Here is a 12,649-nt window from a genome sequence, read left to right on the forward strand (position 1 = left end):
CTACCACAATTCCTTTTCGGTGAGAAGTACATTCGGCAGTTCATGCTTCTATGATCCTATTTAGCATGACAAGTTTAGAAAGTGTTGCAACAACATAAAAACTCAAAGGAAAAATGTTGTGGACTGACAAGACAGCCAGTCCACAGTGACGGGTAACTGAAAGGCACGCGCTTAAACTCACGCAGGCTGGCGTGAGGTCTGAAACAGGATACGTAATGAATGCTATAAAGAAAAGTACGTAGCTGCTGGAATACTTAACTTTAATCCACAATTGGTGAACATTGGTCTTGTTACTGTACATGCTTCATTAGATACATAGCAAAGGATAAATGGCGCCTTGCTAGGTCGTAGCAATTGACTTAGCTGAAGGCTATGCTAACTATCGTCTCGGCAAATGAGAGCGTAATTCTCAGTGAACCTTTCATAGCAACGTCGGCTGTACAACTGGGGCGAGTGCTAGTAAGTCTCTCGAGACCTGCCGTGTGGTGGCGCTCGGTCTGCGATCACTGACAGTGGCGACACGCGGGTCCGACATGTACTAACGGACCGCGGCCGATTTAAAGCTACCACCTAGCAAGTGTGGTGTCTGGCGGTGACACCACAAAAACAATAAATAAATAAATCTGTGCAGACCATAGAGTCTACACGAGCAAAATGACGAGCGCTAAACTAGTTATTTATAAATATTCTCTGAACTATGATGAATTACAATCCCCCGACAAGTTTTTTCCGACTGCATGTGAAGGATACTCTTAAAACCAGTGCAGGGGTTATGACACTCGCGGCCCACCAGCGCGACCGGCCCGGCCTCCGGCAAGTGAGTGGCTGTAGAGAAGCGTCGTTTTTGAAGCAGGGCTCGCGGTGCTGGCGGATTGTAGTCGGACACAGTCTGGCTCATGCTTTTAGGAGCTGGAAAGTGGCGTATGCTGCTAAAATAGTTGCTGTCTGATTTTTAATCGGAACTTGTGTAGTGCCTCGTAAACAAAATTACTAGTATGCCAGACAAATCGTCCACTACAGATACCCGTACGAATCGTGAGTGGGTCACTAGTAGATATTCAATTAAACATATAAGCAGATATGGAACAGCTTATAACCTTTTCTCGTCTTCATTCTCGGGAACGTATACTTCTACATCAGACAAGTTTCATGTATTGTTATCACCTTAACAGACAAATTACAGAAGGACAGTAGTGCTACATATATGTTTTATAATCGAATTTTTTAGTATGGAATGGTTTAAGACAGCTACGCACATTGGTCCTTTCTTAGCTATTATCTGGCTTGATGAATGTATACCACCTTAACTAGGTCCTGGATGGAAAAAAATACGTTCCACAGCTAAAATATAGCCGTTAGGTATAACACCTGTGTCATCTTTGTTAATAGTTTATAGTTATATCTTTAAAACTATAGGTGACGGAGAATTGCCTCAGTAGACAAATTTCAGAATGACAGCAGAGCCTCAGATATGCTTTATCCTCGAAATTTATGAGAGAGAATTGCATAAGTCTGTTCAGTACATTGATTCTTTTTAGGTACATATATTACCCATCTCGAAAGAAAATTTCGATAAATGTTGTGTCACTTTAACAGTGTCCTGGTTTCCGGAAAAAAATGTCTCTCGCTTCAATATAACAAGTATGTTGTGTGTGACAGAGTCTACACTCGGCTCTCGAAGCCCTTTCTCGTGGATTTTCCTTCAGGTTGTGTTATGTACATCGTTGAGATGTATAACTTATATTTCCACCAAGAAACAGTCTAAAATACAACTGTCAGTCCTCTTTTTAGTAGAGTATTGCCGTGTGGTACTACCCACCGGTGTTAAAAAATATTCCATTAAAACTGCAGTCTTCTTTGTACGTTATCTAAACCACCTCCTGATTTCGAAATGTAATTTACTTAGAAAGAACAGCCAGTACTCCATCAAAACAATAGAAGTGGAGATGTAGCTAAGACTTCCACATAGTTTACATGCAAATAACTAAAAACTATAGACAACAGTGTATACTTTTTTAGCCTTGCCTCTGTCTTCATTGTCTGGAACGTAAATTTCCATAGCAGCCAACATTCACCATTACCACAGTAGACAAACTGCAGAATGACAGTCGTGCTTTTTATATGGTTCATACTTGAAAGGAAGTAATCCTAATCCGGTATTAACTATATTTTTTTGGTATTGTGGATAATAAACATCTGGTTCGAGGAAAAATGCGTTTTTTCAGCTTTAATGATGTGAAACATATGGTCCACACAGCTAATACATTAGAACACCTAGTTTAACGCTGGCCAGTTTTATTGGTTGAGTAATGCACTGCTGTTATTGTTAAACCATGGGACGGCGAAGGGTGCGTAATCACTGCGGGTCTTTGACAGCCATCAACGTGTTTTGGCAGGTCAAGCCCGTGACAATATCTCATTCAGCCAGTGAGCGAACCCATGTGATTAAATTGCAATGGCCTGATTTTTCCCCCACTCGTACTGCCAGAGAGAAGAACTGGAAAATGGCTACATTTACGTAAGCTGACTTACAGTTAGGCAAATGCCGAGTAGTAGGTTGCTAACCTACGTCATGGAGATGAAATGTGTTCAGTCATTAGAATGCAGCTCGTTTTGGCGGGAGGGGAAGCATGGTAACTATTTTTGGTATGAATTAATGCCAATATATTACTGTTGTGGTATTGTGGTAGAGGAAACCTATTTTTTGCTTTACAGTCTAGTACCTTGACAGATGAGCTGTAACTTCCACACATCTTTATAGCCCTTATGGATGCATTTAATCTCTCAACAAGTGGAAAGTGATCTATGAGGAAAGGGACTTTATTGTGGTTATCATCATATTTCGTTATTTCGTCATCAACAATATTATCCATATTTTATACATTTTTCCACATTCCGTGTGTAAATGTACTAGAATATTTGTGCCCATATTGCTTACCCTTACCAGGTTTTCTTTAGCATCGAACAGTGGTTCAGATTCCTCCACCAGACCAGAAGGAAATTACGAAAATATCTGAAATGTTTCTTGTTCCTCTTCTTTTTCATAGTGTTAACCCAGAAAAACCCTACATCAATACACATCACTATCAGCCAAAGGCAGCCCTGATGTAGACTAAAACCCACATTGACTGTGATGGAGGTTGATTGCGAACTTCAGCTAACTAAATACAGTTCTATGTTGACTGATACAAAATCTAGTTCCATAACCACGTAAACTATATAACAACGATGACATCCATTTGCGTGTTTCTGTTCGTTGATAACACTGAATACTATTGAACTAAGGCTGTCAAAGCTTCATATATATACTCTAAACATACAACATGTATGTAAAAAATGGAAATAATATTCGGAATCCTGATGCAAGTGCAGCTAGCAAATGCATGGTATGTAGGGCGACTCGAAAAGAAAGAACAGATTTCAATTGTTTGTTACGGACAAACGATAAAAGATATAAACACATTGTGCATGTCACAAGATGGAGGAAGATTCAATAGGTCTGACACAGTTGCATTGTTGTTTACGTGTAGCAACATGGCGACTACGCCACAAGAGAAATCGTTTTGTGCGTTGGAATCTGCTCGATGTCAATCCAATGTTCATGTGCAATGTGTATTCAGTCGTCGATTCAGCAAGGAGCCGCCTCTGCAGAAGCAGATTTATGGCTGGCGTACAAAATTCTTGGAAGTTGGTTGCATATTCAAGGGGAGGAACACTGGTCAGCCATGCATGTCTGATGAAAATGTCCAGCGTAGCCGAGAAGCATTCACATAGAGCCCTTGCAAGTCTACAAGACGGGCAGGCCAGGAACTTCAGCTTCCTCAAACAACGGTGTGCCGTGTTCTCAAACGACGCCTGAATATCAAGCAGTTACTGCAGCAATTGCATTCCGGCGTCTGTAACAGAAGGTACGAATTTAGCATTTCAGTTCTCCAAGATATGACAGAGGCCACTTTTTACGAACGACTCGTATTTACGGACGAATCGACGTTTCATCTATCGGGTAAAGTAAACCGCCATAAGAATTTGAGGTCACAAAATCCTGGCGTGGTCGTCAAGCATGGAAGACACCGAATTGAGTGTGTTTTGTGCTGTTTATGTTCTCAAAGTTTATGGACCTTCCTTTTTTGCAGAGGAAGTTGTGACAGGTATATCATACCCGGACATGCTGCAAAATTGGTGTTTCCTCAACATCACGAAGATTACAGTGATCCCATTATTATGCGTGATGGCGCCCCACCTCACTTTCACCTTGAGGTACGAAGTTATTTTAACAACAACACCCCAACACGCTGGATTGGAAGAAGTGGGTGACAACGCCTTGTTCATTGTTTTTAGCCTCCCAGGTCACCAGAGCTTACACCTTGAGAATTTTTTCTATGGAAATAATTAAAGACACAGTCTTTATCCTGCTTGTGGAAGCTACTCTTGAAGAGCTGAGAAACATAATTGTTGAAGCTGCTGATTCAGTAACCAGGGACCTGTTGATTAATGTGTGGAATGAAATGGATTTCTTCATCCTCTTGTAAACACAAATAGCCCAATTGCACAATTTTGTGTATGTACATGGTTTGATTTATGATTCTTTGGTTTATGACTGGGTCCTCCTCCCTACGCTCCCCCCCAAACCCTATGCCCGAGACCAAACTCTGCTGGATCGTTCACTGAATGCTACCTCAGATGTAACAAGGGTCGTTGATTCCACTTCCGAACACTACCTTGAACCGAGCATTGATAGTTCTGCCCCCAAACGTCACCTTGGACTGATGGTAGGTAAATTCGCCTTCGCACTCTACCCCAGAGCTAACACAAATGGATACGCTTCCGGACGCTACCCCAGATCTAATGCACGTGGATTCATTTCCGGATCTTATCCTGAACCTATCCTGGTCAGTGGGGGCACTGAATGTTGAACAGAACTTTTTCTTGGTAAGCATTTGGAAAAAGAACAGGAACAAGTGGTCTTGCAGATTATTTCTTATTACACATACACATATTCGTCGACACTTCTTCAATATTTCATCATAATAAATACGTAGTATAATCAAATTCCTCATATAGCATCAGCTTATTGATCATAAACATACCTCAACAGCAAAATACACATGGTCTTCATAATAATAACATCATAACAACTCAGTCAAATCTCAAAAACGTCGTAGCTTTCTGCAATAATTTCAAAAACTAAAAAAAAATTCTCTGCTCATTTCAATAGTGTCATCTACCTCAAACATGCTTTAGAAACTATGATCCCATACCAAATACATCATTCAAAGCTCTCATAGTATCACAATGGTTCCGAAAAAATATGAACATTTCACAAAGTACAGACAAAATACAATTTCATAAGTGTGAAGTTATCCAACTGTGTAATTATGTAAACATCTGTCACTGATGTAGTAAAATAAATATTTCTCTCTCAGTTAAATGATCAGATAGCTGTGTAATTCTGTGTTAGAGAAATATGGTACCGATGTGTAAAGTTGTATAAGCAAATACCATATTAGCTACGGCTCCTTGTGCTTGCCACATACATGGTACACAATGTAAGCGTGTACCCCCCCCTGAAGATTAATGTAATTATACCCTCAGGTGTTACAGATTACAGCAATCGAATGAAATGTGTCACAGAAAACCTTTGCATTTTTGTAATTCAAAAATCTTTAAAAATAAATGTTTTAAGTACAAAATTAATCACTCAAATACGTGTCCTTTAGCGCTAAATGTGAGTCTTGCTGTAAGATAATTCTGTGGAAGTGTCGTAGTTATCGTCCTCCGAAATCTAAGTTCTGCAGAAGTCAATGCACTTACCTCATCATAAACAAAAGTGAAATGCTATGTGTATAGATATCGTAGTTATTACGTACATTACTGTGATCAAGAAAGTACTACACTGTAACGTATTGTTGTGCTACAAAAAAAGCTGTCTCATTGTAGCTATACCACAAAAGTTACTACTAAAACATGTTTTACTTTCCAGAAGAATTCAGAAAAACTGTGCAGATATAAAACAGATACAGCGCAAAATATAATATAAATTGTGTCACTCATTAGTAGCATCGTGATATAATCGTGTAGCTGTCAAATAAACTAACCACTGTGTCATCTGGTATCTCTCAGAAAGTACTTTAAATCCAGAATGTATTTCCATGTAAACCAAAATGTTGCATTAAAATCTACTTAGCAGTACTGGTATATATTCTAAGTATGTGAGCCTTATAGTCATTACGTACTCGTGCAACGAACAAGCAAGAATGTGCACAGACAATAATACTGTGTCGTCTGTTTACTATAACAATGCATTCGTAATTACTGTCTAAATATGTTCCCTAGGTTCTAGACTGGATACATAACTTCAAAACATTGTTGCATGTTAACATTTTCTAAGTGTGACAAAGCGTACTACTAACGTGAAGTGAAAAATACTATGGCAGAGACTAAGTTAAAAAGCAGATTATCTCTCAAGAAACGGTTTTACATGTGAAATGTGGTGCAATCCGTTACCCTTTCTAGTGCACAGAGTTTTAACTTCAAAGTAATTGTCATGTTGTATACGTCGGTAAGGAATGCTAAAATTTTTCTCATGGTTAGCGTCTATGTTATTTCTCACTATGCCAGCCGGCGCACGTAGCTGCCTGCGGTGCGAGTCATTGTCTGTCTCTTTGTTGGCAGGCGTCATTATTGGGATTAAGAGACCTAACTTCTACAAATTCACCTTGACGAGAAGGCCCTGCCCTGTTTGAATCTCGCCAGTTCTGATGAAATTGAGGTATGTCGTTATGATTATATAGTCTGTCGTCATGTCAGTAGATTCCATATTTTCTGTCTTGATGCTCACGTGGTGGAGAATTTCTCCCTGAGTCGTAACTGCACGGAGGATCGTTGTGTCTGAAGTTATTCTGTCTCCCTTGATAATAATTGTTTTGGTTCCCATATTGTCTGTTTCTATGGTTGTCTCAGTCACATTCATTATGAGAGGCACCCACATGCCTTGCTCATACTGTGGAATCAAGCAGTCAGGCCTGCATGATGAGTGGTCTGCCAAGCGAGTGGTTTCATTCTTATTTATCGAGTAACATGAACTCTAGTACTCACACTTACGTTACAAGTTATCCTCCTATATGATTAATACGCAATGGAAACACGCATCTGACTATCAGTAATTTACAGAACTCTGACTGTACACTACGCACTGGCAATACCACATTTTCTTTTTGTCTTTTATTTAACGGCTTTTGTCACCACGTGGCCACCGCACTGAATATGAATGGCGCACACATGATAAATTCGGGACATTATGACAACATACAATTCGAAGGAAAAGTCCACCAATCTTTTTCTTTTCACTATCTTATTTATTCCGATAAATTCTCTAACCTAAACACACAAGTTCTATAACCTACAACAATAACACATGAGAAATTCCGCCCAGTGGGCATGGCTTTACATTGGTGAATCTCTATATTATGGTCTCGTAATTATTTAACGCTACAGTGCACTTTCTGGATAGGATGGTGGATCTTTTATTATTTCTCACACTTCGGCTCTCACAATCATCATCACGGAACTATCCTCCAGACCGAGCAGTACCGAAGGAACAAGCATAACCCACTAATCTTTTGAAACTACCTTGCTACTCTCTCATGCAAACCACACATACCCAAATTACATGACATACACCACACTACGACATGGAATACAAAACACAAAATAGTCACAACACTATCACTTTCAGCTTTCCCACTTCAATTAGTATTTATCCCAGTTTCACACGACACTGCCCCACTTTGTAATTCTACTTTCCTACTATGAACTCTGGAGATATTTGCACGTCTTCCTGTGCAACGCAAGCCAAGTGGCGTTGCTGGATAGACGGCCGACTCCCCTTGCTTCTCTCTCAGAGTTTGAATCTAGCGTCACACGGAACCATATCACGCAAAGTAATATTAAGAACATATTCATCACACACGCGAGTCCTCAACTGATACCATGGACGAGTACTTCTCATTATCCTTTGTCTCATACACAGATTGAGACTCACACAGTACTCACCACGTGGAAGTACTCGTCTCTAATTTCAAGTCCTGCACATGCCATTTCTTAAAAATTTCAATTTATGGTACACATGCTATTTCTTAAATATTTCAACTTATCGTACACACGCTAGTAATTCAGCTTAACGTAAGCACACGGAAGTATTTCAACTTATTGCTACACGTGGTTTCATTGTGACCATTGGTCACTTCCGAAGAGTACTACAATCCCATTAATATTACCTGCCTGACATTTAATTCTCCCCACAAAAGTTCCTGAAATAGAGAAATTATTATTTCAAACTACTCTTAAATATTCCACATGCATACCATGTCTCCACTCTTTCGTCATTACGGAGCACAACTAAAACAGGTCTTAACAGCACAAGATCCAGCGGCAGAGTGCTGAAACATGGCCGTTCTCGAGGTCCTCTCCACCTCTGCTGAAGTGGGGGGAGCACCTTGCTACCGTATTGGTCAGCCACATTTCAGGCGCTCAAAGCTCAGGTAAATTTCATCTCTTTGGTCCCACCAAAGGTGGCCAAAGGATCGTCTCAAAGATGATCATATATTCACATTCACTATCTGCGGTTAGCAGACGACCATACATTCATTCATTTCACAGATCTCACCAAACTGGATGTAGGGATTTACTTTGTGGGAGTGCACATGTGATCAATTAAATAAATGAATTGTCATTCTTTCCCACACTGGTATCCGGCCTCGCTGTATTAATTGAAATTGAGTTAGTTTTACAAAAAAAATGTGTTGTTCTGACAAAAATAATGAAGTATGTTGTACCTATTCTCAATGTCGGGTGGTACTGTACCCTTTCACCACCGGCTACCCATGCAGAAAAAAAATGGCACGGTACTATCCTTGCAATGCGAAGGTAGTTCCGAACATTTTTTTAAGAAAACTGTATTAGAACAAACGTAGCAAGTCATCAAAATAACCAGGAGGAGACCTTAGCCCCTGATGACCTCAAATAGACAACCAAATGCTGTTACTTCACCAAATTATTGACACAGTTGATGCGTTGTTGTACTCTACACAATCCGGAGTAACGTACACATACAAATTTACATCAATCCAAATGACAAATAAAACATTATATCATACAAATAAAAAAATAATGTTGAGATAGAAATTGGCTTAGTTACCGAGATCTCCGTTATTTTTAGGAGTAATCCAAACTTCAATAATTCTAAAACAAATAAAAAATACTAATTGTACTCATGAAATTTTAAATAGCTCACCGTTCAAACACAGAGCAAGTAATCTGACATTCATAAATTGCAGGGTAAAGACCTTTACACAGCAAAGTCTAAATACAAAACAAAATCAACAAAAGAAAAACATTGCGTACACTAGTTACAAGTAGAATGCCAGGTTCCATACCATTACTCTAAAATATACATCAAACCTACTGAGAAATAAAACTGAGAAGAAAAACCATGATATATACCCCAAGTTACATACTGGTTACGTAATATAGTTCGTCTAAGACATCATGTCATACTTCATTAACTACCATCACCTAAGCAATTGCCACCACTACTCGACTGTGAGTTTAACCTTATCCTTCTTCACCAGTACAAATACCTGCTGCTGAGCTAGTCAGTCCATCAACTTTGATCAATACACGCAATAAATAGTTAGCAATAAATGCTTGAATCCACCAGTAGCTCTCGTATCTTGCTCTACTGCTCATTTCTCTGTTGTTACACATTTGGACGACAAGAACTTGCATTCACAGATCTCACCAAACTGGATGTAGGGATTTACTTTGTGGGAGAGCACATGTGATCAATTAAATAAATAAATTGTCATTCTTTCTCACACTGGTATCCGGCTTCGCAATGTTTTTCTTTTGTTGATTTTGTTTTGTATTTAGACTTTGCTGTGTAAAGGTTTTTACCCCGCAATTTATGAATGTCAGATTACTTGCTCTGTGTTTGGACGGTGAGCTATTTAAAATTTCATGAGTACAATTAGTATTTTTTATTTGTTTTAGAATTATTGAAGTTTGGATTACTCCTAAAAATAACGGAGATCCCGGTAACTAAGCCAGTTTTTATCTCAACATTATTTTTTTATTTGTATGATATAATGTTTTATTTGTCATTTGGATTGATGTAAATTTGTATGTGTACGTTACTCCGGATTGTGGAGAGTACAATAATGCAACAACTGTGTCAATAATTTGGTAAAGTAACAGCATTTGGTTGTCTATTTGAGGTCACCAGGGGCTAAGGTCTCCTCCTGGTTATTTTAATGTGAAGTATCACCACTGTGATAATGCAAATAAGTGGCTTCAGTCAACACACTAACAAGATCATTACTGTCCACGACATCAAAATGCATCAGTTAATTACGATATTTTGTTGTGCAATGCAAACTCTTGTCCCCTGTGACAACCTTACTGACCAATGCAACAAGAGCCGCTACGTTAGTATTACGCCACCAGCTAATAATTAAAGCATCATTGTACCAAATATTCTAATAAACATGCTACGTGAACTTGATAACCCAGAACAAACAAAAAACAAACACTAAGTATTCTAAACACAGATGTTGATGAAATACAATTACACTCGCTGTCCCTTCAGGAATGAAACATATAAAAAAAACATTTACACAATTACAAATACATTATCCTCTATCTTGCGAGTCACACGGAATCATTTCATTCTGTGATTTTCTTGGGGTCTAAAAGTTGCTGACAGGTTCCCTAGAAACACTGTCTCGGTGTCAAAGCTCTCCCATGGTTACCCGGACGAAAGTCTTTAAGTCACTCAAATTGGCATTTTGAACACGCACTGAACAGTAAACTGTATCTCACATTCAACACAAATGTCATAGTCACTCTCAGCGTACCATCCACACGAATCTGGTCGTCCAGAAATGGCCCTACAACTACTATTACCCACGGTTCTGTCCTTTCAGTTCATGGTATAATTAAAAGTCGTAAGTTCCAACAAACAGCACTTATTCCCACACCAATTAAAGAAATGTCTCCTACTACAATTGCAAATGTCAATGTCCCACTTTAATTTCTTGCGTTCATACAATAATGAGTCACCAAACGACAACTGTCGTCTTTAAGTATACCAAGCGTCCCACATGCAATTCACAAAGCACACTTAACAAGTCACTGCCAAAAGTTTATGGATCCCACCGTTCAGTGGTCAAGACAAAACAAAACGATCGTCCTGTCTGCTAAAGACAAAATCTTTTCCGCCACTCACAACGTGGAAACACCATTCCTTCACTTTCCAACTTATGGAGACATACGAGCAGTCATCTTCTTTCATGGCTCCACAGTCCACTACTAGTTAATAGTTGCTGTTACAAAATGCCCGCTGGACTCTGCCACGCGTCGTTCATTCTGCCGTCGCTCCGCCGTTGAGCAGAAGAAACCACCCGCTGTCGCCTCCGCGGGATACTTTCCCCAGTCGTAAGGGTGGCGGAACTTCATGAATGGCCAGTGGTACGTGCGTGTCGCCCCAGGCCGTTGACCTGCTGTAGCAGGCGCGTGGAGTGTACTCCGACCGGCAGTGAAGTGGGGAGTGCACCGGCTCTGTTGCCGACGTCTGCTTGGCTTATGTGGGACGGGCGCGTTCGGTGTAGCCCTCAGCGCTATGACACCCAATCAGTCAGACCCTTCCGTGCATCTTGCAACATTACAGACAAAAGGATATTCTTACAGTATTTAAATACTCATTGACTACATGCATGATCTATTAGATACATTGGTAATAAAAGAATCTTTGTTCTAAAAAAAACATAAAATCATACCCCTAGTTTTCTACACATACAACATCAACACTTATCCCTTTTCTATATACAGCCCACACTTGTGCTATTGATTGTACCTGTCATCCCTCATACAAAACATAAAAGTATAAAATATAAAAAAAAATAAACAAAAGGAATAAGAAACAATCTATACAGCTCATAATTACAATATCAAATAGTAGACTACTCTAACACCCTATCACAGTGAAAATGTTAGAAACTGTTTATTCTAAAAACTACAATATACAGTGAACCTTTTTGCTTGTGACAGACTGAAATTAATACCCCTTGAAAGTGTTCTAACAAAAAAATAGAAATAATCTACACAGCTCACAATTACCCACCACATGTTATTAAATAGTAAACTACTTTAACGTCCTAACACAATAAACATTTTAGAAACTGGTGACTCTAAATCTACAACATACAATGCACCTTTGTGCTTGTGACAGACTGAAATTAGTATCTTTTTATATATTTTACCTTTTAATTATATATAACAACATTTCTAGGACACGTATGAACCATCCACATGATGTCAGATCCTGACCTGCCATCGAGGTTCATCCAAATCAAACAATACACAATAGTGTTTTAGTTATGGAACGGTAGCATCCCCTTTACAGGAGTGTGCGCATTGATCACACTACTCTACGACTCTCACTCACCAGACATCACATTTTCCTTCTCATTCAATCCATCAATACCCTAACAGAATAGGTCTAGAAGTCAGCTAACCTTAACACCACCACACTCACGACAACATACCATACCTTTGCTCCCTTATACTCAACCACATAACACAGGAAGCTGTT

The sequence above is a fragment of the Schistocerca serialis genome, chromosome 2 (genome assembly GCF_023864345.2).
Source record: "Schistocerca serialis cubense isolate TAMUIC-IGC-003099 chromosome 2, iqSchSeri2.2, whole genome shotgun sequence".
Classification (NCBI taxonomy): Eukaryota; Metazoa; Arthropoda; class Insecta; order Orthoptera; family Acrididae; genus Schistocerca; species Schistocerca serialis.